The sequence below is a fragment of the Culex quinquefasciatus genome, chromosome 3 (assembly GCF_015732765.1).
Source record: "Culex quinquefasciatus strain JHB chromosome 3, VPISU_Cqui_1.0_pri_paternal, whole genome shotgun sequence".
Taxonomy (NCBI): Eukaryota; Metazoa; Arthropoda; class Insecta; order Diptera; family Culicidae; genus Culex; species Culex quinquefasciatus.
The window spans coordinates 195420854-195448753 of NC_051863.1; the positions used below are offsets into that span (position 1 = coordinate 195420854).

The window sequence follows — 27900 nt, forward strand, 5'->3', positions numbered from 1 at the left end:
TGTGTATAAAAATACATCTAGCTTGTTTTGGCTTCTTGTCCTTGTACCGCAACCTGCGTTGAGGCAGAGACCGTCTCGAACTGGCGACGAATAACGCCCGCCAGCCTCGGCATGAAGTGTTGAACTTTCCAAGACAAACATCTGGGTGTGTTCAGGCAGTGTTGGAACTTAATCCGGATTCAACGTGCGCCATCATGCCAATGTTCTGATCGTAAAACTTAAACTTGAAGACCAGTCGGCTTTGGCCCTTCGGAAAGCCTGTCGTTCCGGTACCGACACGTCGTTGATACGCCCTGAAATTAAGCAATGTTACTAAAATGTTACTGTTGTTGCTGTTGTTACAATCGATCTCACCAGGGCCTCACCGACACGCTTCAACGCGAGAGATTCCTCATGTGGGAATGCTTGCGACGATCTCAACATGGCGGGGATGCGATGCCGCGACTTAGAGCGCTTTCGGTGGTCCTTTCTTCGCTTGGAGTTGTGGCGCTTCCAGGAGGAATGAGTCCTCGAGCGGCTGTGGACCTCCAGGGAAAACACAACACAAATCGACAGGTCTCCAAAAAAGTGAAAACAATGTAACAGGGTTGCTTAGCATCGTACACAAATTATTAAATTTAAACTGCTTCAGGATCATTCGGGCACCTTCGGGCACGTTTGGGCAACTTCAGGGCACAGCCTACTCGAGGGCAATGAGCAGAGTGGTTTTCCCCTTGGTTATTTATGAACCTTTTAGAGGCCGGATCTCATATATTTTGATGAAAACGTTGTCCGAATCTACCATGCGACTTGTCGTTGGATAGGTAATCGAAAGACCTTTCCAACGAGTTCAATAGATTGCAGATCTGACAACCCTATCAAAAGTTATAGGCACTTAAGTGTTATTTATGATTTTTTAAGAGGTCGGATCTCAGATATTTTGATGAAAACGTTGTCCGGATTTATCATGCGACTTGTCGTTGGATAGGTAATCAAAAGACCTTTTCAATGAGTTCAATAGATTGCAGATCTGAAAACCCTATCAAAAGTTATAAGCACATAAGAGCCCTGAATTATGATGATCTTACTACCCAATCTGATGGTATGAATCAAGTTGATAGAACACTGAAAGGTCTGTCCTTTTGTATCTATTTTGGATAGCATTACTCTCTAAATGTGAGGAAGGCACCAACCACCTAAGGGTGGATTAAGTAACGTTTTTACAAAATAATGACTTCGCACTCCGAAACCAATAAAACTCATGCTTAGTAATGTTTTTATATGCTTTTTGCATCAAATACAAACATTAAGCTGATACACTTGATTTTATGAGGAATTAATCAGTCATTGCAGTTTCAATAAAGTTTTTTTATCTTCAAAAGGCAACGCATTTAGCAACGTCAAATAGACAAATCAGGTTTTACTCCCAAGATTCTAGAAGAGAGAGAAAAAACTAGAATTTAAAGTTGTATTGGCCTAATAAAAAAATACAAGTTAAATTTAAATAGGCTATGTCCTGCTGTTGAGGCATATCTCGAATGCATTTGTTTCCAACCATGAAATCACTATCAAATCAACGCACGATGCTCTTTAGACTAAAATCTCGACCAGTATTTTTTTTGGCAAATGTCAGCTGGAACTTAATAAGCCAATCCCCGGACCGGTTTCGTCACATTAAGTGGTCACGGCCCCAAAATAGCAAGCAATCATAAGAAAAAGATGTTATTCTAAAATGTCAAACGAGCGGGGACTGGACCGGCTCTTGCATCATGCTAAACAAATGCCACGAAATCGACAAAATGTGACATTCTCTCAACATTTTAAATTGTTGACCAATTTTGATGTTGCAGAACACATCGCTGCCTCCAAATTGACACGTAATTTTAGAGAAAAATCGCAACTTTCCAAATTTACCAAATCCGAAGAAAAACCACAAATTATTCGCGCGCACATTTTGCCGGGAAAAGTTGAAGTAAAAGTGGTCTGGTGGTGGACCACGACGTCGGCGATTCCACACCGGTTATGACTTTTAATGGCAGTTCATTAACAAATGTATGTTTGTTCTCGCAAACTGTTGGGGCCGTTTATCAGCGCCTCGAATCTCACCATCCAGCGCGGCCTGTCATTTTCCTTCCTGTGGCCACATATGGGGCCCTCCCTCTGGCGGATGGGAGGGGGCAGTGAGGGGTAAAATTTGATGACGTTTTTCCATGAATGACTTTTTGATTCTATGACAAGAACTTTGGAAAATTTCTTCGATTGAAGAAAAATCAAAATGGCCCATTTTACCCCACTTCCACCGAAGAAACAGTCGGTTACCGGTGCGCGATGCAATTTTTCTTGTGCATGTTCCTGGCCACAACATGCAACATGCAATGTGATCCGCGAAACAAGTCGAGATGAATGTTTGTGTGTTTGCCGAGTCCGACTCCACGTCCCGTCCACGGGACTTCAACTTCAACAACAGCGCGCAACACTCAGAACGGGGAGTTTTTCGAGAGTTATGTCGACTCGTCGTGGCCATAAATACTGCCTTGCCTTGCGGTTTGGTGGAGTCTTTCAAGACCCTTTTACTTTTTTTTGCTCCTCCCGCCAAGTTTCAGGCATGTCGTCCTCGTTCGGCGCTGGCCCGTAACGGGATCCGCGAACATATCTAGGTAACTGGTATCAAACACGTGCATTCCGGAAATGGCAAACCGCAGTCTCCTTCCCTCTTCTCAGGTTGGACGGACGTCAGAGATGTCTACCCGGTGTGCAAAGGTTTTCTTCTTCTCTCCAAAAGGGAAGACACCAGAATGGTCTCCCAGCCGGTATCCAATTTCTTGTTTTGCTACGGCTCCTCAGCTGATCGTGTGTGAGGGACTGGGTGCTCATTCACTTTCATCTTCTCCCGTGTGTGACTTTCAAGCAAGTTGGGTTAACTGAAGTCGTGGAAAGTTGGCATTTCCTTTCGATTAGAAATTTTAGGAGTTATATAAAAAAAAATGTGATCGAGAGCCAACTTTTTAGAAATTACAATTATTATATTGAATATACAACACCCAAACGGCGGACGCATGATTGTGATGCATGGCGGCATGAAAGTATATCAGAATTTGCATGAAAACTGTCCTCATGCATTTTTTGCGATATAGGGGTATGACATTTTTGCCCGTTACCGACAATTATCGACATTACCGACGGTTTTTTGGATGTATTTCACCAAAAAAAAACCTTAGCAGAACGAGGATTGAACCACTAACTTCTTGGTTACTGATCCGACACGCTACCACCGCGCCATGGACGCTTGATGAAAAGTGAGTGAAAGAGCACCAACATATGCTTCTCTTTGGAGTGTTGCTCGGGGACGGGCCAGCATTATATGTGTTTGTGAGAACTGCAGATCGCTGAAATGTTTACACGCGGGCAAAAATGATCTAGGGGCTTGCTGCAAAAAATGTTATAAAATGTGACATTTTCTGCAGCAAATCCACTGTTGCAGATTTTGAGATATATTTTTCTTTTGGGTGAATTCTTATGAATTTACTTAAAATCAAGCACTTTTACAGATTTGTTCAACGAAAGCCTTGACAAATCGAGTCAGACAAGGGTCAGCTACAACCTGTTACTCGCCTCATACAAATTATACCGTTCCAAAGTGCTACTCGATGGGAAATCCGTTTAGCACCTTCCAGCTACATCGAGATACAGCTGAACACCTGAACTCCGCACGATGATCTGCGTGAGATGTTAGACGGTTCGGGTTGGCATTCATAAGCGATTAGCGGTACAACCACCAACATCCCTATCCCAACAACCAATTCAATCTCTCGTCTACCTGTCGAACAACAATAACTGCTCCGAACACTTGCAGTTGCTGTTGTACTCTACCAGCCAGCAGCCATTACTTTAGTGCTGTTGTTTTAACCTCCGTTCGATAATTTATGCATGACACGATTTTGACTCTTTACGACCATCAGACGACTGCAGACTGCTCATGCCACCAAGGCATTTATGTATTTTTGTCTAGCATGAGTGAATTGTTTCTAGACCTCGGACTGCTCGGACTCGCACCACTTGGACAAGTTTTCGGTGGACCCACGGTGTGTGGAGTGGTGCTTCCGCACTCAAGGCCGGCAGAGACCACCACTCACTACGACGGGACGGGACTTTTAGAAGTGCTCGAAAGGAACGTTCGGGCTTTTTTTCTCTCTCGAGATCAATGGCCCTTCACAAAACTGTACTGGATGGCCCCGAGTGGCTTGTACCTGGGGGTACTTCGCCGGTGCCCATCGGTGTACATGTGAAGTCAATTATGGACAATTTTGGACCTGGTGAAGTACTTAGTGGGTTCGAGTTGGTGCTGCTTGTGTTGGGCATTCGAAACGAGTGACATCAAACAGTTACAAACATCTTGAACATGATTTTTGCTTTGAGGGCCGCTGGGAACATAAGTTGCATTAGAAATCTGTTGATGGAGCTTAAAAATGCGATTAGGTTTAGGAATACGTGACTTGTTCAGTAACAGACTAATTATAGCTCTTGGAAATCAATTGAAACCTATTTTTCTGAAAAGTAAAGGAAAAATAAGCTTCATCCACCAAAATAAACTCTTGTTTAAAACTTTGTTTGCTCAATTTTTTTCCAAGAACGGTTATGAATCAACAAAATGTAATCATCCAAGAATATATTTAAATAAAATACTAAAAAAAATCTTTGGATGCATAATAATCCGTAAACTGGAGTGATATTAATAAAAATGTCAACTAACCGCTAATTTTTCTAACGATCAGCTTTGAGGACTTTTAAAAAAAAATCAAAGTCATCCCAGTTATGATAGTATGATGAACTCAAATAATTTTTTTAAATTTTCTTAGATTTTTTTTAGTTTTTAGTAAATTTGAGATCATTTGACAATATTTCGAAAAATATTGGAAACATCATTTTTGGTAACTAGGCTCAGACTTTTTAAGGGCTTTTCCTATGACCAAGAATGCCAAATTTACGGGTTTGTCTGGGTTTCTTAGACTTTTGAGCTTGTGTCAGACATTTTCTAAGGTGCACAGACTTTTTAAAAACTTCATTAAATTAATATTTTGTAAAAAAATATCAACTAAAACTTATTACGTTAGTCTTCAAATGCCTAAAATAAACTTCTGATGGATTTCTATGACTGTAAATTGATATATTAGAATTGACAAACACCGACTTTTTACAAACATTTTGAAAAAAATCTCTTTGCCTACGACCAAAGAAGCAATTAACAAATCCATTTTTTTCAAAATTTTCAAAATGTCAATACAAAAATGGTACGTAATTATTTGAAAATCTGTATCTTTTGAAGGAATTTTCTGATCGATTTGGTGTCTACAGCAAAGTTGTAGATATGATGAGAACCACGAAAAATAAGCTAACGAAAAAAAATTGCCCGTTAAAAAACTTCTTTTTACACCAAAAAAAAAAACAAGTTACCGAAGTCCAAATGCAGGCTTCTTGGGAGGGCGCCGGTATTGACTAATAAAGAAGGGATCTTCAGAGTTTAAACAGTAAATGATGGTTGGCTCATGCTAAAAAAAATCAATTCTCATAAACCCATTTTTTTAATGTTATGACAAAACAAAAACCCTCAACTTTTTACCGCCAAGTTATCATCTCTTGAAAAAAAAATTAATGTTGGATAAAATATAAATTTCACTCAAATTGTTATATTGACTTTAGTTGTGAATGTAATCATATTTGTAATAAAAAAGAACGGTATAGAAATTCTGAAAACAAAGTGCGTCGTTTTCGAAAAAATGCTGCTTAAAGTTTGATTTTAACATAAAATTTCAGTTTTTTTTTATTATTTAGAATGGTGATTTGTCATTTCACATTTTATTTCAAAAATTTCCTGTTTATTTGTCTAATAAAAGTCTGGAAATACAACGAATAAAAGAAAAATAAACAGAAAAAATGGTTTCAAAGTGTCACCCAAATAGCTTCCATTTTATAATGCTAGAATCTCAGCAACTAATGATCCATAATTTGTGAAATTGACTGATACCTTCGAAAAAAAATATTTTGAAAAATTTGGAATCGAAACTAACATTTCAAAAGTGAAAAAAAATCACATTTATTTAAATATAAGGCTACTACAAATTTTTAGAGTATTCAAAAATACAAAAAAAACATTTTAGGTTTTAGTGTAGAGTTGCTAATCTTTTTGTTATATTTTAGATTTTTTAAACCAGTGTTTCTCAACCGGTGAGGAATTCCCCCCTGGGGGGGAATTTGGGCATTCTTGGGGGGGAATGAGGTTGCAAAATAAATTCAATGTCTTTAACGTGTTTTCAAAAATCAAATCATTTTCTGATACTTTCTTAGTAATACTTCATGTTTTCATATGAATCAGAAAATTTTGATCAGTTCTTAAAAATATTTGAAATAGATTTATATTAAAAAATCTGGATTATTTTTGCAGTTTGTCCTTCACGATAATTTTCATTAATTTGTGTTTTTGCTGTCGTTTCCAGATTGGAGAATATTGTTTGTGACTGTTTAATTTGATTTTCTTTTAGAATTTTGGTGAGGTTTATGCTGAATAATAAAACAAAATTTCTCTTGTAATAATAAAACTAAAAAGTTTTAATTTTTATTGACAAACAGTTCTTCAAATGAAAATAAAAATTAAAAAATAATATCTTCACAATAATTAATGTAATATTGAATTCTGTCAGGCTTAAAAACATTTATTTTTTATATTTTTTGTTGTTGTGCTCTTTCTATCATTACTTTTTTAAACTTTTTTATTCCCAAAGGCATAAGAATTATTTTTTTTTGTGTGTTGCTTTTTTTTCGAATCCCTATGTCTTAATTTTTTTTAAACAGAACTTTTTTTTAAGAAAACAAACAAATTGAAAAGAACAAAAGTAGTTCAGTTTATTTCGCAATGACAAATTCAATTTTTTTTATGATTCGTTTACTTTTGATTTTAAAACATCAATCTTTTATTATTAATTATTAAATACAAAATTATGTTAATTATTCAATTTTACCAGAAAGTTATAAAAAATGAGGGAGGGGGGAATGAAGGTCCTTCAAATAAGCCAAGGGGGGAATGCAACGAAAATGTTGAGAACCACTGTTTTAAACAAATAAATGCAAGACATCTTCGGGGCTTCCTCACTAAAAAAAAGGTTCTAAAATCAGTCGAATAATTAACCTCTTAAATAACCCTATATATCTTATATATCAAGAATAACAATCAAAACAGAGCAAAAGTCCATGGAGTTGTAATTTATTTACATGCTTTTTAACTTGATTTTATCGGAACTGCCTGAACGGATTTGCTACTAAACGGACTTTGGCCAGATTTGTTACATTCGGTTTTTCAATAAAAATATTTCAAAATTGTATGATTTATCTTTTTTTGGACTTTTTAGAAGTTAAGCTTGTTTTTATTGAAAACATCAGGAAAATTTGCAAAAGTTTCACTTTTTTCACAAAATATTTTTTTTTGTTTTTGTGATATCGGCAGTTGAAAATTACTGGTAATTAGGTGCAACTTAGATAATTCATTTTCATTGATTTGAATTCTTTGTGAGGCTGTATCTCAAAAACGAATTGACCGTTTTTAAAAGTTCTTGAGAGAAAATTTTAAGAAATTGTCTCAGTTTTTTTTAAATATATTTTTGGCGGTCCTTTTCTTTCTTGAATTATTTTCTGAACTCAAAAAACCTTAAAAATTTAATGTCTATGTATTTTTTGGATACGATGCACATTTTTTTTTTTTATAAATATTTAGGGTTTGGAGACTTCAGAGCACTGAATTTGTTTCAATAAGACAGGGAATACATGATTAGTGAAAATAAAAAAAAAATGTAATAATGTTTTTACTGTTTTTATCTTTTGAAATAGAAAATTTCATCAAAAAAAAAACTGCATGCTCTACTAATTTACTTAAAAATCACACTCGTTCCAAACACTTAACTTTGTGTCATTAGCCCTCAGAACAGCAACAAATCCCGTTGACTCGTCTACGAAAGAAACTGTATTTTTTACGTAAATCAGCTAATTTATGCAACTCCAAGCCCACGTGGCGTGGCGCCATCGTTAGTCACTTTGGTGGTGTCATCACGCCACTCACTGACTGGAAACCCAGTCTCTGCCCAGTTAATAAATAACGTTTTTAGCATCGCACTTTTCCTCTCTTTTTCCCGGGCGGCGCGTCGCGCGGCGTTGACGTAGAGATGATCATCGTATGGAAAACGGATGAGTTAAGCCCACACAACAATCCACACACTCACGCATACATGGTGGTGGTGATATAATTAAAAGCGTTTTCCCGGGGAGGAACTTGCATCTATAAGGCATCAAGCGATGGTGACGAATAACGGCAACAAAAAAACGTTAAACCACTTGAAGTTTGAACAAGAGTTTGAAGTTTGGCAGAAGAGGGAGAGGGCACGAGCAAGTGTTTAAGGTTAATTATATGTTGTCTCTACATCAGGTTGCCCAGACTGCTCACATTGTTGCCATCGTAGTCAAGTGGAGGAGAGTGGTTTGATGGCAAATTTTTGTGGACCTTCTTGCTGTCCCATGATGGAAGTGCTACTGCTGGCTGTCGGATGCCTGAGGGGCACTCTAAAAGAGAGGTATTTAGCAGCAGCGTTAGTAGCAAAAATTATGACTCGAGGGCGCTATTTTTTCTGCAGCTTTGGCACCCACCTGTGAGCCCTGGAGCAGATTGAGCAGTGATAAATAGTGCGTTTCGCTAACCATTTCAGGTGTCAGAGAGCAGGGGCAGGAGACTAACATCATGGAATACGGTATTTAAAAGCATTTTACCGAAATATATAAGACATTTGAAACATAAAAAAAAATAAGAATTCAATCGAAATATGGAATACACAAACAAATTGTTAAAGGATAAAGTTTGAAAATCTCTCACTAATTGAAAGATCTTATGAAAAATGGTTCTAATTTGACCAAATTATTGATTATGTATAAGATTGATACACTTAACCATTTTGTAAAAATAATTAAAAAATGTTTTGTATGAAAGTGTTCTGAAAGCTTTAAATATTCAAATTCAGACAAATGTTACGCATGTTTACGAAAGCTGAAAATATTTGTTCACCACAAATTGACTTTTAACATTGTCATAATAATAATCATCTGGTTTCAAAAATGGTTTCAAAATTAATTAGTTGATCAAGTTGTTCGTGCAATACATTCAAATTGAGATTTGTAAATATTTATAAAATGAGTGGAATTAGATTAGAAAAAATACCACAAAAAGCTTTGTTTCGTTTTTAGCGTGTTAACACCAAACATTTTTGCTAATAAATAGATTTAAGTTATCTGTTATCGAGTTAAATACACTTTAGTATCCATTTTTGCTTTCAAATTTACAAACCCGGGCTTACATTTTCATTGTTTTTTTGGGTGAGGGACAGAAATTAACTTTTTTTTCAATTTTAGCATATTTTCTTCAATATAAATTTTAATAAATCAAAATCATACTCAATTTTATCAACCCCTTCCCACTCGGAACAAAAATTAGATCTTTCCCGTTTTTCTACAAAATAGTTATAAGTTGGGTTAGTAAATTTGCACGATTTCGTGAACAGCGTGAAATTTCTGAAATTTCACAATTGCCACGAAATCCCGTCAAATTCCAGAATTTTCTGGAATCAATACACAAATTTAACAAATGATTTAAGTTTAAATTTTATAAATTTTCAATTGAATAATGTGATTCTCACTTTCTACTTAACTCTTGAATTGAACTCTCAAAACAAACATTAAAATAGAATTGTTGCAACATTTAACAAGAAATGAATAGTAATGCCTGATTGAAGTAAAAAAACAAATAAATAAAAAATATACATGTATTTAAGAAATATAAATTTTAATTGAAAAAAATAGTACAATCTATTTAGCACTTTGGTTTTAATTATTTACTCAAAATATGGCTAAACTAGGCTATTCTAAAATTCAGTTTTTTAACCACAGATTGAAATTACCCATAAAATAGATTTTAGCGGAAACTTTTTTTCTCAAAATTTATTAAAATGATCCAAATTTGACATTCAGCTATTTTATTATTTTTATGGACAGTAACAAGATTTCGTCAAAAAACTTTGAAATGTTTATTTTTCCATTTTGCATTTTTTTAAATTAATTTTAGCTTGTTTGAAATTTTTTTTATTAAAAGTGATACTTTCAAGTACAGGTCAACAAATAGTTTTTTTTCGCTATTTTTGTTTTCGTGGAAAGCCTTTATGTGAAAATTTATGGTAGTATTTAATGCGCTTAATTAATTCCGTGTAATAACAATTTGCATACCAATTTGTCATTCTCCAGAAGAGATTTTTTTTCTTTTTTGGCGTTTGGTGCTTTATATATTAGGTGTAAAAAAGCTTTTCGGTTTTTTACCATAAAATTCAACAGGTTATTTTTTCATTTTTATAACTCCGTGAAATTTCCGTGTAATTTTGTGTTTTTGGATAGTGGTTAACGTGAGAATTGATTTTTTTTAGCGTGAAAAATCACTAAGCCTAGTTTTAAGATCACATATAGGTTCGCTCGTTAACATAAAAATTTTGACAAATGCCCATACAAAACCTTTATTTATCCTTTCGGAGAAATATTCTGATCGATTTGGTGTTTTCGGCAAAATTGAAAGCATTACTGAGGACTTTTTAGAAAAAAGGTTCACGGATTTTTTTTACGATTTCTAGGTTAACTTTTGTCACCAAAAATCATTTTTCCAAAATCCGTTTTGCCTTCCTCACTGAGGTAAGGCTATAATCCTGCTCGAAAAATGAACTTTTGAAAAACAGCTCGTAGACCTATATTCATGTATACCTATCGACTCAGATTCGAAAACTGTGTGTATGTGTGTGTGTATGTGTGTGTATGTGTGTGTATGTGTGTGTGTGTGTATGTGTGTGTGTATGTGTGTGTGTATGTGTGTGTATGTGTGTGTGTATGTGTGTGTGTATGTGTGTGCGTATTCACTTTGGTGCTCAAAATTCTTGCCAAGTTTTCTCGGCACTGGCTGATCCGATTTGAGTCAAACAAGTTGCATTCGATTTGTTTTGGTGCCCCATACTGCACTATTGAATTGTTTGAAGATTCGATAAGTAGTTCAAAAGTTACGTATAAAAAAGTGTCAGAGTTGCGAATCAGGTGCTGGAATTTTGATGCCGGATCTCAATTATTTATATGAAAACTATGTCCGGATCTATCATCCGACCCATCGTTGGTTAGGTAATAGAGTGTAACAAAAATGACTTTTTGGCGGGCATTCAGGGGTTTGTTCCGGTGGGCATACTGAGCCTAAATCCCAAATATGAGCTTGATTGGACGTCACAGGAGCTGGCGCTCCGCCCTTCAATTTTAAATGGGATTTAACCCGTAAAAAAAGATTTTTTCAAAAATGTCACTTTTTGAGGCATTTTGGCCACCAATGCGTTTACCAAAAACATCACTGGCGTGTAGGCCAGATCCTTGCGCATCTTTTGGTATATATAACATTGAAGTTTGGAGCATCCTGGAGCTCAGTACAGACCTTCAAAGTTTGGCATTTTTTCGAAAAATTGGCCCCGGCAAAAAAGATATGCGTCGCACCTCGCGACGCCCGAGACGCCATTTGATTTTGCTGGGACCAATTTTTCGAAAAAAATGCCAAACTTTGAAGGTCTGTACCGAGCTCCAGGATGCTCCAAACTTCAATGTTATATATACCAAAAGATGCGCAAGGATCTGGCCTACACGCCAGTGATGTTTTTGGTAAACGCATTGGTGGCCAAAATGCCTCAAAAAGTGACATTTTTGAAAAAATCTTTTTTTACGGGTTAAATCCCATTTAAAATTGAAGGGCGGAGCGCCAGCTCCTGTTACGTCCAATCAAGCTCATATTTGGGATTTAGGCTCAGTATGCCCACCGGAACAAACCCCTGAATGCCCGCCAAAAAGTCATTTTTGTTACATCCTATTAGGTAATCAAAAGACCTTTCCAATGAGTCCAAAACATTGAAGATCTGGCAATCCTGTCTCGAGATATGACCACTTAAGTGATATTTATGTACTTTTTTAAAGCCGGATCTCACTTAAATGTTTGTAAACTATGTCCGGATCCATCATCCGACCCATCGTTGGTTAGGTTTGAAGATCTGGCAACGCTCAGTCTCAAGTTATGACCGCTTAAGTGACATTTGTGTATTTTTTTTTTATTGAGAAATAGATGGAATTGGTGTCCAAACCCATCGTATCACCAAATGTTGGTAAAAAGTGAGGAAGGCGCGTACCACATAGGTGGATTAAGTTAGTTTTTTTTTAAATGTTGTTATGTTTCAAGAGGCAAAAACCATAAACTGTTCAGCCATAGATTAGTAGAAAAAAAGAATTTTCAGTCTCCAAAATATTTTTCCAATATTTACGAATCATTTTTGTATGAAAAATTAGTATTTTTAACGGGACTTCTGTCATTATTTTCAAATGACAAATGGAAAAATATTTTAAAATTAAGTAAAATGCAGCCGAATTGTGATAGAATTCTTTCTATCCTGTGAAGCAAACTTTTTTAAATTTAAACGAGTTGATTCTACAAAGCTGATCGATCTCATGAATGAACGAACCATCAAAATTTTGGTTTTAATCATTCACAAATATCGGTACCTTGATGGTTCCCATCGGGGGGAGTTCCCTGATCACGCTCTGATTAATTACTAATTTCCGCGACGCAGACTCGGGGAGTGTCTGTGATTATGATCCAAATCACGAGAGAAAGACTACGCCAGAGATCACGAACAGGAGGAAGCACCACTTAAAACATATTTAGGTTATGTTTATGCGGGATCATTTTCTCGTCCGGCTTCTTTGCGTCGAGAGATCGTGTGAGGTTGCTCGCTACCACCATCCAAAGTGAGGGCAATTTATGGATGCTTTTAGTTGATAACTCTGCCAATCCAATCGCGGTTCGGTATAAATCACTGCGCTCGCCACTATCGTGTGCCCTCAATCGGTACGTAATTTACGAAATTTTTATTTTCAGTTCGAAGAGGCAGCGAAACCAGCCCAACGAGTTTCCAGTTTTCACCTCCGTGCTGTGTGATTGGATCATCTGTCTGGTTCTGGAGTGAGAGCATCATCATCGCAGCAGCGGCGCTGGCAAATGACATCACTTGGTCAATTTTGTGGGAACCATCATCGGTGCGGTGCACTGCATCGCCGCCGCTGTGTTAATGGCCATTTTCAGGACAGTGTTCCATTCCGGTTTGGCCAATATGCACGGTGTGACAAACTTCGAAACGGTCACTCAAGTCATCTGCTTGAAATGTTATTCAAAGCTACCCCACCGTGCAACAGGCACTGGTTTATGTGTTTGTTTACCGCAGAAACACTCCCAACATATCAGCTCTTGGCGTTTTTTTAACCGTGGAGTTCAACCGAACTCAACGAAGAGAAAAAAAAACCGCGACTTCTTTTCGCGCGACCACCATCATCATTATTATTACGACCATGAGATATCCACGAGAAAAAAAAGTGTCGGTTATTGTTTGTGCCTGGGTCCGCTACCGGTCTCACACCAGGTGAATGCAGCAGCAGCATAACGAACTCGAGTCCGTTGACGACGAAGATCCTTCACCACCAGGATGACCTACCAATTGGACAGCTCGTCAATGGACACGAACGGACGACCTGGTGACGGTTGTTGGTTTGTGTGCTCATTACCATTACGAGAATTGAGAGATTGTGTGCCCTGAAAGAAGAGGGGCTCTTTTGTGTGTGGCTCTTTGAGGTCAACCAAAAGAAAAATGAGTTGAGCATGATTCATTTTGGGTTTTCCAGTGGCAATATTTCAGTAACTTTCATTTTTGACCCTTGATGTCTCATCATGTATTTTGAAATACAGTTCCAACTTATAGTTAATTAAATCACTGGTTAACAAATTATTTTATCAATCAGATAAAATAGAACGAATTGGTGTAACAAGAGTATAGCTCCGTAAATTTATCATGAGCATGAGCATGAGCATGAGAGATCACCCATGGTTGCCCCTCCGTTGCTGAACAGAACCGTAATATCCTTTCAGCACTACTGATTATAGGCTTCGACGATCTAGTGGTGTTTCCCTTATCAACAGCATGTATGAATGCGCTGAAAAGATAAAACACCATGATTGCTAAAGCTAGATTAGTTGCGAATAGGTAACAGTCATTGGCCACCAACGGCGCCCGCCATGTCAGTTTGTAGACCTCGATTTTAAGGGACGGGAATGTTAGTTAGCGCAGGTTGCTACTAGGGCAGCTGATTTACTCTGTGCTTACACCCCACGAGCGCCAGGAACCTGAAAACTTGTTAGTAGGATAGGGTGTTTGGTCAGGATTCATCATAGAAGATGATGATGCGACCCAAAATCATAGTGTTTGTTGAACGATATTATGTATTATTCTCAAGGCAAGCAATCGGATGAGTATAGCTCCGTAAATTTATCAAATTAAAAACTCCTTGAGTAACATATTCAAAGTAATTCCAATACAATTTGGTTTGAGAAAGATGATCTGAATGTTCACAGTGAGCGCGTTAGAAGTTTTAACTAGACTAGTTTTTGACTAGAAACTTATTGACATCCAAAGCATGTTAAAATTTGTCAGGGTCTCATAATTTCACATTTTAAATTGCATTTTATAAATTTTATGGATGACTCAATCCCCCTTTTTTGCAAGGCATCATTTGCGCTAGAGTGATGGTGCGAATCATGTACCGGAGATATGCATGTTTTGAACAATTGTGATTTTTGGAATAACTACAAAATATTGTCAAACAAGTTTTCAAATTAAATCTTAGCTGCAAATTCAAATTTGCAATCAAAAATGACTTCAAATGCTTTAAGAAGGAAAAGCGACCCTGCAAGAAATATTTCCAAAGAGCTGATTCTTTTTTTACTTTGTTGATCAGAATGATGGTTGCTGATAAACAGCCTCTTAAAAATCTTTTTTTTTAAATTCGGTTTTTCGCTGAGTTTAAATTCAGTAAAAATGATAAAAAAAATCGAATTATTATTTAGATTCAAGAAATTTTTTTTAAAGAGTTTTAAACACTTTTTGGCAATTCCGTCGTGAAACTACTTACTTTTCCTGTCATTTTCGAGCGACGAAATTGCCTACTTTTACTTTCTACCGAAATTAACAGAATGGAAAATAAATACCAGTGCTCAAAAGTTCTACTTTTCAGCACTGAAATGGGTGCTGAAAAGTTGAACTTTTTAGCTCTAGTGTCGAAAAGTAACATTTTTTTTTTGTTTTGAACGGTGAATTTTCTTAACACATGGATGTTTGGCAAACCTCGTATTTTCGAAAAACACTCAAAATTTCAGTTTAAATAATTTGGGTATCAAATGATCGGGATTTTTTCATACATTGCTAAAATAACAACACATTTTTAGAAAATACAAAAAAAATAACGAAACTGCGTATTTTCGAAAAAATACTCAAATTTTCAGTCTTTTACAATATAATGGTAAAAATGATTTAAAAAATCGATTTATAAGATTCAATAATAACTTTTTGAAAGGGGTTTAAACACTTTTTGGCAATTCTGTCGTGAAACTACTCACTTTTCCTGTCATTCTCGAGCGACGAAATGGCCTACTTTTCTCTACCGAAATTAACAAAATGGAAAATTAATACCTTTCAATACCAGTGCTGAAAAGTTCTACTTTTCAGCACTAGTGTCGAAAAGTAACATTTTTCAATATTTTTTTGTTTTGAACGGTGAATTTTCTTAACACATGGATGTTTGGAAAAACTACGTATTTTCGAAAAAACACTCAAAATTTCCGTTTAAACAATTTGGGTATCAAATGATCGGGATTTTTTCATAAATTTCTAAAAAAAACAACACATTTTTATCAAAATACAAAAAAAAATCACAAAACTGCGTATTTTCGAAAAAATACTCAAATTTTCAGTCTCTTACAATAGGGTATCAAATGATTGGGATTTTTTCATACATTTCGAAAATAATGACAAAACTACGTATTTTCGGAAAAATACTCCAAATTTCAGTTTTTTATGGGTCTCAAATGATCGGGATTTTTTCGTAAATTTCGAAAATATTATTACATATTTTTAAAAGTACTCAAATTTTTTATAAAACTACGTATTTAAAAAAATCGCAGAATTTCAGTATTTTAAAATATGGGTATCAAATCATCGGGATTTTTTCATAAACTTCGAAAGTAATACACATTTTTTTTGAAAATACTCAATCTTTTCACAAAACTACGTATTATCGAAAAAAATACTCAAAATTTAAGTCAGTTCAGTTCAAAAATGAAATTTTGAGTATTTTTTTACGTAGTTACGTGAAACATTTGAATATTTTCAAAAAAATGGTTAACCACTTCCGAAATATACGAAAAAAAATTCGATCATTTGATACTCATATTGTAAAAAACTGAAATTTTAAGTTTTTTTTCTAAAAAACGCTGTTTTATGAAAAAAATTGTATATTCAAAAGGTTGTTTTAATATTTTCGAAATGTATGAAAAATCCCGATCATTTCATACCCATATTGTAGAAAGTATTTTTTCGAAAATTCGTTATTTTGTGAAAAGTTTGAATACTTTTTAAAATTTGTGTTATAACTATCAAAATATAAAAAAAATGTTGTTTTAGTATTTTCAAAAAAATTAATGTTTTCAAATGTATAAAAAAAAACCCCGATCATTTGGTACCAATTTTGAGTATTTTTTCCGAAAATACGAAGTTTTGTGAAAATTTTAGTATTTTCAAAAAATGTGTTTTAACTTTCGAAATGTATGAAAAAATCCCTATCACTTTTTCGAAAATACAGAGATTTGTGAAAATTCCGACAGTTATTTGATTGTTTTTGTTTTTCTAAAACGAAGCGAATTTTCATTATTTTTCAGTAAATAGCATTTATAGGTTGTCATAAATTGAATGAATTTTGATCGAAAAACGGCTTTACTTACAAATGGCGTTCAGGACTTTTTGAAAACTATCCCGAGAGATTAATCAATTGATTAATTAATTGATTAATAATTCCCAAAAACCAAACACCTTGATTGACCTTCAGAAGCGTTCTTTTATTACGTAACGCAGTTGGGGGGAGGAGGTTCAATGGTATTTTTTTTTGTTATTTTTGTGGACATTTTGTTAAGAGAGGGGGGTGAGTTGGGTCAAAAATCAATTTTTTGAGTAACGTAATAAAATAATGCTCCATTAGATGTGCCATGTGTTAATACAGTTCAATGTCAATCAACATTAAGGTCACTAACTTTCAAATGAAGTATATCATTTGCACCAAGCTTGCAAGCAGCCACAATGTCACAGTCAACAATAAAACAGCTGATATCAAGTCTCTCGTAAACAATAGCCATCCATCCAACGCCACCGCATCGTCACGTCAGAATGACACCAACGCCTCACTCAAACCGCGTTCGCGTTTGATCACTCTGTCATGCCGCCTTCAAAAGAGTTACAACCGAACTTACCGCAGCTTCCCAAAGTCGTCGACTCACGGAAGCGCTTTTGTAGGTGGACGTGTGTGTGAGTTGGTGTGTGTGCGCACCCGGCCAATAACATTCATCTGTTTATAACCTCACTTTCCAGGTGTGTAGGAGTATGACGGCGGCGGTGACATTGAAACTCGCGTTGACGTGCGACGCACGGCCAACTTGGATGACAGAGCGCACCAGCCGTTCAGGCAGTGGTTTTGTGTATTATGCAAATGACAACCTCGTTGTTTAGAGAGGCGCACACATTAATATAATGGGCGCGGGGCTGCTGCCGATGACAACATGTCATTAGGGACCGCTCAAACGGGTGACGTCATTGTTGGAGATGCGCAATATAACGCTGTTTAACGAAAGTACACGTTAAACAACATTTAGGGTAACAGAAAATGCGATCGATCTTGCTCGAACTTCCCGCAGAGACTCGAATGTACACATTGTATGAATAAACAAATTGTTCATTTCTCAAGTTGAGCCACGGAAGGATAATTGAAAAACTTTAACGAGAAGCACGTCGTCACCCGGAGGGGGTTTGGTTGGATGGGGGTTGCTATCGAGTTTCAATTACAGACTGGAAGAAAAAAAGAAGAATAAGAAGCAAATCGAAGCTCGTCGTCTTCGGGTATTGCACGCTTCAGTGACAATCAGCGAGATTGTTTGCGCGCGCGAAGAGTTCGATTATGGCTCGTCGGAGTTAACCTTCATGTTCAGTCGGTGGTAGGTACTTCATTTTTATTCCCCACCCGATATCCAATTGAAGAAACATTTTTCGAGCTGGGCAGGATAAGCAGCTGAGGTAGGCGAAAAGGAAGAAGGTTCCGCTTCACGGTTGGTGGAGGCAGTCAACTCAGGGTTGAATAAATTTATTCAGCAAATTGGATGATTTGATGGACGCGCCGGAATCCAGATTGACGTTCTGATTAGCAGCAGCAGCGGCAGGCTCGGTGGAAATGTGATCCGACCAGGGTATCATTTACTGGACGTGTAATTATGATGGCGTTGAATCACGAACTTTTGTTATGATCGGAGATATCAAGATCGTGAAGTGAATCAATGATGATGAAATTGATGCTGATCGTTTTATGGGTAATCTAGATAAGATAAACAGAACAATTTTGTTTACCTTATTTCATCAAGTGCAGTCTATTCATACATAGGGAATGCATTTCCAAAAGAAGTCATTTTGCATTACAGTCCAGGCTCGATAATCCGAAAGCCTGGGAAAAAAATCATTTTGGATAATCGAATCTTCATATAATCGAATCACGAAAATATTTTATTTCACAGTCTTATTTTTCTAAATTATTCTAAATTATTGTAAAGTAGTTTATGGGCTATAGTTAAGCTCGACAAGTATGACCCATGAACTACTTTAAAATGATTTAAATCCAAGATGGCGGCCAAAACAGTGGTGATAACATATTGAAAAAACGCTCAACAAATATTAAAATTTAGGCTCGCAGAACTCGAGTTCGATGTTAAAAGAAAGAAAATAAAAAAAACGAAAAAAAAATTGTCATGGTCCCATACAAACCTTCGGATAATCGAGGCTTCGAGTCGATATCGAAAAAATCGAGTCTGGACTGTATTGGATTTCCCATTCCAGGGTTCTTTTCGGAAGCTAATAACTTTTCAGCAAAAAATCTTAAAAATATGGTGTCTTCAGAAAAGTTGTTCAAAATTTAATGAAGGTCCTACTTCTGAGAATTGATAATGATTGGACGACTATTGCGCCCTCCACAGGTAAAAAACTGAAACAGTTGCTTTTCTCCATACATTTTGTGGATTTTCCCCATACAAACTTCAAGCGATTGGAGGGAGGGGTTACCGTGGTCAGAATGAGCTCTCCCCTCCCACCCATAAGGTGTCCACTTGGTTTATGGATGGTCCCTAGGGTGCCCAGAATATGAGACTTTTTTCCAAAACCTCGCTCCACAAGCTGAATATTGTTCCTTGACCTATTTTAGAACTCTGGGCCAAATATGAGCAAAATCGGTTATCATTTACCCATTGATACTCGGAGGTGAAGTTTGTATGGGAAAAATCGAAAAAATGTATGGAAAACTCAACTTTCTTACGGTTTGGGTGCGCTACTTCCATCCAAATATTCCCAAAAGTGAGATTCTTATTGAAAATTTAATGCTCTACAACTTTGTAGAACATACCAAAGCTGTAAAACTCGATCCTCAAAAGTTATTAGTGATTTAAACAAGTCGTTTTTGTATGAAAATCATTTTTTTCACCAACTTTAGGCTCGGGTATCAATGGGTTAATCTCATCCAATTTCGCTCAAAATTTACACAGATGCTTAAAATAACCCAAAAAACCGTTTTCCGCTTGTGGAGCAGGGGGTCATTTTTTCTGGGCACCCTAATGGTCCCGTATGTTAATGTATAAATTCCTGTATCTCAAAAAAGAATTTTCTTATCAATTTGTTGTCTTTGGCAAAGTTGTAGGTTATGTTTCGGAAATGGGATGAAAAATCAAATATTTTTACTTAACTTTATATCACTACAATCTAAATTCCCAAAATACGTATTTTTGAATTTCAGTTTTTTTAAGAAAAAAACGAGTGCCCGGACCAAAAAATGCAAAAATAATTTTTAAGAGGTAAATAGAATTGATTAATCTTTTTGATAAAATGTACCGTTTTCAAGTTATGACTACTTTTAGGTATACATTTACAATTTCTTTCCATTTTTTGAATTTTAAAAAATAATTCTTGAAAGAAAAGCACCTTGAAAAATAATTGTTTTTATAGGTAAGACAATTTCCTGCATTTTTTCTGGGACTTTAATAATTGGGCAATCAGTTATTGGCCTCACAAAGAATTCAAATTGATGAACATGTTTTTTTAGTGTCACCTGGATAACCTGTAATTTTCAACTGATCATATGATTTTCAATGTTGAAAAATGAAACTTTTGCAAAAATTTCTGATCATATTAATACCTATTTCAAAAATTGTATAATTTGATCTAATCGATGAAATTAGGAATGGAATCTATTTGCAGACTTTTTCAAAGTAAAGCTTGATTTAAAAAATACAAAAAAAAATCGATATGTGACATTTTACAACAATTACAACATAGTGTTTTGACTTTTGCCCTTATAGAGATTCACTTCACTTAGCCTCATCAGAACTGAGCAGAACTCTTTTCATGTATTTAGCATTTTCTGATACTTTTTGCTTCTAAGTTACGTGAATTCTGGATCGAGGAATGAAATCTTAGAATACAATTTGCGATGGAAAATTAAAAAATTGCTATAGCATTTTTGAAGTTTTTTTTAAATAGCTGCAATTTTATGACACAAAAATAGTTAAAATATAGTTTTATAAAACATTAGTATAATCGAATCAATTTGAAAATAAAACTAGATTAAAATGTTAAGCCAATAAAAACAGAAATCCAAAAAAAAAAACAATATGATCGATGAAAAATCCATGGTATATAGATTAGATAAGGTAAGGCGGGTTTTTCAGTTGTTAAAAAAATGTTAGCACGAACATTTTACCAGATTTTATTCTGTAGGGTTGTTTAGCATGCCAAACTAACCAAAAAACGCTTTAAAGCGTACATAAAATTAAAAAAAATATATTCAGCTAAATAACCCTTCAAAAAATTCCGGTGAAATTTGCCAGGATAATGTTCAAATTTTCACTATTCAGAAAATCTCCATATAAAATCCAGTTTTCATGCTAACTATTGTTGGACAGCTGGAATTCCGCCTTACCTTGAGATAATAATATTGAGTTATTAACTTAATTTTGTCCAAAATCGTTGTACGGCAAGATAGCGCAATCACGTCGAAATCAACTTGCTCAAATCATTTTTTTTTGTGTTCCTCGCTCTGTACCATATTTTCCTGCTACAGATTTCGAATCCGATTAAACGATTACCCTCAATTACACAATAAATTGAAAGTTGTTCAACGCAATCGCCGAGAATCGAACCCATCAATCTTGGGGACAACATTGCCTCACCACACAAACATACACGATCCAAAAACGATTTAAGCCCATCCATCCCCACATGCAACGTCGTCGCCGTCATCGTCCTAAGTTCGTTCGATCACCTTATAACTTACCGGTCTTCAATTCATCAATGACACCGGCACAAATTCGGCGCACACAATGTTCCGGCTTACTCAGTGTTCACCGCAAGCCCCAAAACCGTTTCCAAGAAATGAGAAACCTTTTCATGTCGCAATCACCCCCGGGACCGAAAAAATAAACTTGTCTGCGCGCCGAAAACGAACCAACGAAAAAAAAAATTAGCCTTATTATATCACCTTTCAGGCGCAAGCCGGCCACAATAACGTCAACAACAGTTGCGACAGTTCTAAAGTCCCACACGAGATCATGGAAAGATCACCGAAGCGGGAAACCAGTTTCCAGCACAGCCAGCCAGGCAATGTTCGACGGCCAACGCACGAATCAGTTGCGGCGGACCATTTTTGGACAGTTGCAGGCAGCAGCTAGTCGAGGTGAGCAAGTCTCTCGGCGACGAACCCGCGCGCGCTGGAGAGGTCACTCGATTCCTTGAACTGTGCAAGTCTGGTCAGATTTTTGCTGGGATTTGCGGTTACGAACCGGGAGTCCTTGTCGGAGCTAGACCTGGCAAGTCCTAAAATTGCGGTAAAAACAACTCCAGCTCGTCGTGAACGAAATCGAAAACAATCTACGTCGGCTTGACTTGGCGTCGACGGGTGAGTCGGCGAGATCGTAGAGAATCACGCGTCGACGACGAACGGCGCTGGAGGCCACGTGGGATGAATAATTGGCTGGAATTTAAAGGTCTTTTGCACTTATATGGGGTGGCAAAGTGAGGTTGTATTTTTTGCACCGTCAGAACACAGCCAACGGATCATCAGCAGTGAGAGTGCGGTTGGACTTGGACTTGGAAGCGGACGCTACACACGTTTAGTGTATTTTGCCCAAATAGAGAGAATTTTAAGAGGGTGGCTGCGTGCGCGCGCACAGCTGTGAGCAGTTTCCTCGAAAGCAGGATGACGCGTTGACATTGACACCGGTTGGAAGTGGCCACGGCGTTGGCACTTCCGTGAAGTTTTTGGATTGGTGCGATAGTCACGGAAGGTCGTGGATGCGGAATTGGTTTCGGGGGCCGATTTACGGTTATGAATTATTTATCAAAATCAATAATGATATTCCAGCAATTAAGCTAGTTTGAAGCTTGAAGATTAATCCATCCATCGCCAGATAAGTTGAGTTATTATAAGAAACGATAGCATGCACAACAATTTCAGCCAGAATCAGTTTAATTACTTGTAAAAAGTTCAGCTCAAATATGCTAAGATAACAAAAAAGTTACATTAGGCCTCATTTCATAAAAAAAATACCAGTCGTATGAGGTGAATCAAGAGTGTATGTATTTGAATGGGAGTGAAATCTAACTTAAACTAGTATATCAAATAAAATATTTTTCAAAGCATGAAAGAGCTTAATGTGAATAATGAATTCACGATTTTAAATATTTTGTGATTTTTTATAAACTTTTTCAAAGTTTTCGACACCTACTCCAAAAATCAGGGGACAAAATCAACTAACACCAAAATTGAAAATATACAAACAAAATTTGGTTTTGAATGAATGAACCATTAAAATTATGTTTTTTGTGGAATTTCGATATACAGTACCTGTAATTTAAAATTTTCGATATTTTTGCCACCTTCCCCCCTCAACTTCTGCCAAAGTCAAGGGAAATAAATGAATATTTTTTAAATCACGCTATGAGACCGATGCAAATTTTATTTCAATCTCTGCCTACCCAAGATAATAATATAAAAAAATAATCTTTGGCAAAAATTAAAATTTTCATTGAAGCAAATATTATAAAATCGATTGTAAACTAATGATAATACAGAATAGATCGTTAATTTTTGTGTTTATAACTCAACAAGGCATTTTTAGGGTATTTTTTCAAATTTTGAAAAAATAAATTATAAAACTTAAGTATTTCTGAATTCCTGTAGCTGAAAGACAAAAACTTGTAATACAATTTGTAACAGCCATAGGCTGTTGTAAATATTTGTCAAGGTTTATGTCGCCCCCTTCAAAATAGTTTCAATAAATCCTCAATACTCAGAAATTTGGGAAACTATTGATTGCAAAACATTAAGACAAGTGTAGAATATATTTTGAAACACCATTTTCAATAAAATAATGAAACCAAGGCCCCTTCAAAATAGTTTCAATAAATCCTCAATACTCAGAAATTTGGGAAACTATTGATTGCAAAACATTAAGACAAGTGTAGAATACATTTTGAAACACCATTTTCAATAAAATAATGAAACCAAGGCCCAGAATTTAACTTTTCATACTTTATTTTTTTAATTTTTTTGCCTCATTTTACATTTTAAAAATTATTTGAAGTGGTCTTAATTACTAACATTTTTGAAAAAATGCAAAATTTTTAAATTTTAATTGAAATTTATAAGTTGTAATTGGACAAGATAACTTTAAGTGTGCACCTTTCCATTGTTTCTGTATTGCAAAATGTTTTTTTTTGCGAAAAAAAAATTTTGGCCAGAGTTGGGGGACCTAAACCTAAATAAATATTTGCAACGGCCTAAGGCTGGTACAAATTATATTTCAAGTTTGTGTCACACATCCTGGTCAAAAACAAACTAAATTTCAAATTTCATGCCTGATTTTTTTTTTTTAATTTGGAAACAATAAGTATCACAAAAAGCTTGAAAGTCACACAGTGAAAAAATCATGGTAATATTACATCTGGGAAGAGGTACATCTTTTATGTTTGCAAAAATGTGTAAATTTACCACTTTTCTGGTGTGATTTTACTTTTTCAGTCCAAATCAAGGTATTTAATATTCAACCTTCCACCATCCAAATTTACACAATTTTTTAAAGGGCATAACAGTTATGCTTCAGTCAAATTATGGCAAAATATTGATAAATTAATGAATTAAATTTATTTCCACCTTATTTAAATATTAAGTATTTTGCAATCTCTAAAAATCAAAAAAAAAAAACAAACAAACACGAAATTTGAAAAACAATTACGAGTACCTAATTAAATTGCAAATTATGTTAAATAATGTAATTCTAGATGATTAAACTTTAAGTAAAATTAGCATTCTACATTTTAAGAAATTCCATAGACAATTTATAATTCTATGCTTTTTAACTTTTTCAGATCGACAAGCATCAAACAAATTAAAGTTTAAGTTAACCCCTTTGAAAATAATCCAAAATAATCAGGGGGTAAAGCATCAATTCTCTGAAAAACTTTGAGACCCTATAAGAACATTGTTTTTTGCCTTTATATTCGAAAGACATCTCCCTGGAAAATTAGATTTGTAAGACAATAAACAATAGAAAAAAAACATAAATTCACATGATTCAATTATTTATTGAGGGGTTTTTATAATGGCATGATCTGTATTTTTGTTTAAAGCAGATTGTGATGCAGATTGATGATTATTTATTTTTTTAATTTGCTTGCAATTTGAATTTTATTTACATTTTTATCCACTCACCATCAACCTTGACCATGACCGAGAGACAGAAACTGTAAATTTGAAGGTTTTTTTTAATGGTACAATAAACAAAATTTTATTTTTTGCTTTTAGGGTGTTTTTAAAATTGCCTTTGGTCAAAGGTATTCGAAAATACCAAAAAAGAAAAAAATCTAATTTTAGACCTTTTGAAAAAAAAACTCAAGAAATGTAATTTATAACAGCTTTATACACGACAGTAGTTATTCACCCCAGTTTCAATCTTAAAATTTCTTAAGAGGTTACATACATGTAGAAAATCACAAAATTTCATATTACAGAAAATGTATTAAATCCACTTAAAAGATGATTTTCAACCACTCCTGAAAGTTTTATGAAAATATTTCATGTTTAAACTGAGTAAGAGACGATTTACGCTCAAAATTTTGCCATGCGCAAAGCCAACTGTCTAACTTTCTGAGCGTTTTTCTCTAAACACCAAGTTGATTTACGGGTGCCACGATATCTCGAGATGGGATGGACCAAATTGGCTGAAATTTTGGGTGAAGACTCCCAAGACATATCCCGTGTGCATGACGAAGCCCGATTTTTGCATTTTGCATTTAGAAAAAATACAAAAATCAAAAACTGGCCATTTTTTATATGAAAAACATAGAAATATTTTTATCTTTTTTTTTTCAAATAAACTTTTTGAAAATCGGCCTTCGTCATGCACACAGGACCGGTTTAATGAGTCTTCACCAAAATTTTGAGCCAATTTGGTCAAAGCAGTGTTGAGATATCGTGGCACCCGTTTTTTCAAACTGCTAACTTCAAATAGCTATATCTCGGCAAAGATACAACCAAATGTCTTCAAACTTGTTTTGATAATAGTTGAAAATGTATATTTTAAAGTCCTTGAAACAGATTTTGAAAAAAATTAAGTTCGTGCTCAAACCAACCTCTGTCATTTTTGCCGATTTACGTGTATGTAACCCCTTAAATCAATGTCTAATAAATCATAAATAATCAAATTAAAAATGTTATTGTAATCTCATCGTTTCATCGCAGAGAAACTTTAACGCCCAAATTTAACAGTCTGAAACGAGCAATATAAAATATGCATTAAAAGCTGCCCAACATCTCAATTCAAAGTTCCGCAGTCCAATTGACAAGTGATCACGATTAAAAGCCCCCGCCAACCACCGACCAACCGACTCTTCCTAAGCTGCACGGCAATGCATCATAAACCCGTCAAAATTAAACCATCAGCCACATAAAATTACGCGGATCTCGCCATGTGCAGCACGCCGCCGCTGTCGCACTTTCCCTAATCCTACATTCGCTCCACATTTTCCGCAGCGCTCACAAAATTAAATCCAACCCCGAAAAAAAAGAGGCAAACCATCACATCGCGATCTGCGCGATAAAGCTGTTGATTAATTTTCATACAATTTTATTGCACGACCCAATTTGCACTGGCAATTACAAATTGGTTTCCATTTTTCACACGTGTCCCATATTTTTGGGGTTTTAAAGGTAAAAGTAATTCACCTACCTTTTCCGTCAATTTCTTGCCGTTTTTCCGACTTATCCGAAACGGCTGCACACACACAAACACGCTGACTTTGACAGATTCGCCAAAATTTTCACCTCTTTTTTTTCTTTGAGTGCACACGTATGTCACACAAGAGCTGCAGCCCGAATCGGTCGTTATTATTTATGTAAGATTTTTTCTTCTTTAACTTTTTATTTTATTTTTGCTTCTCTCCTAAAAGGCTTCGCACTGTCTGGCCTTTTCGGTTGGGATATTTATTTTCGTTATCTTTGCTCACTTTTTGACTCTTTTTTGACGATCGAGCAAAAAACCTTTCGCCGGCTTAATTTTTGTTGATTTCTTCGTTTGCCCGGTTTGATCCGCACTATTTTTAGCGTGTGTTGCGTAATATCTGAAAAATTCACGTCAACTTCTCGTTCGAACAGCTTAAACTCGAGAAACACTTCCTAGAACAGTGACTCACAGACACTTGTCAGATTCTTTTTTTTCTTTCCTTAAAAAATGTCGGCACTTGAAACATCAATCGATCGAACAAGATCGAACAGCGAATTAAAAGCAACAATCAAACAGCACTTGCGACGATAGAAATAACAATCACACTCACAAATTCCAATCAAACTGCGCACAAGTGTTAGAACAACACCAACGGAATAAAAGAAAGAAACACAACCGTAAACACTTGTTCAATTAGCGAACGTGCGCCACACAAACACTAGCCCTCTCGCAGCGAAGAGAGAGACTTCAACGCGCCCGTTCGCCAACACCAGCGACGAACCCGAATGCGCACCTTACACTGTTGTGTGCGAAAACTGCGCAATTTGACACACTGCGACAACGTGAAAAAAGCACGCCGCAATCGGGCTCGGCACGAAAACGATCGTAGGTTCCCCCGCTCGCCGAACGAACCACTCGCGATCAAGTCTCGGAGAGAACTGAACACGATGTGTTGTGTTGTGGAGTTCGCGCCATGCGACGAGAATGTAAACAGAAAGGCGCCGACGACGACGATCAGGTCAGGTGTGTTGTGGAGTTGGAACGAGATGCCGGTTTTTTGGGTTTGGGTGTGTTGGTGAAATGGGGATTGATCGGTGTGGTAGAAGCTTTTGGAGCGGTGTAAAGGAGGAGCTTTTTGGGGAGCTTGGAGTGATCGTGGGAAATAGGTTCGTTTCCAACTGGAGCACGGAATCTCTGAATTATATTTTTACGGTTTCGTTAAATTAAACTTTCTCGAATTGTACTTCTAATGTTTAACATTTTTAAACATAATTTTTGACTCATAATTTCTGAGTAAACGATTAATTAACAAGATCAGCCCACTTGTAAATGAACAATTCTCTAAGAATTCAAATAATGATTATTTATTGAATTTATGA

General features: G+C 35.8%; 1 protein-coding gene across 1 annotated transcript in view; it reads right to left on the bottom strand.

Moving 5' to 3' along the window:
• Window positions 1-27447, bottom strand: part of LOC6053563 — a 275106-nt gene extending 247659 nt beyond the window's left edge. The window contains exon 1 of the mRNA XM_038260232.1: window positions 26528-27447. The gene's annotated coding sequence lies outside the window, so the exon portion shown is untranslated. The remainder of the gene's footprint in view (window positions 1-26527) is intronic.
• Between the last annotated feature and the right edge of the window lie 453 nt (window positions 27448-27900).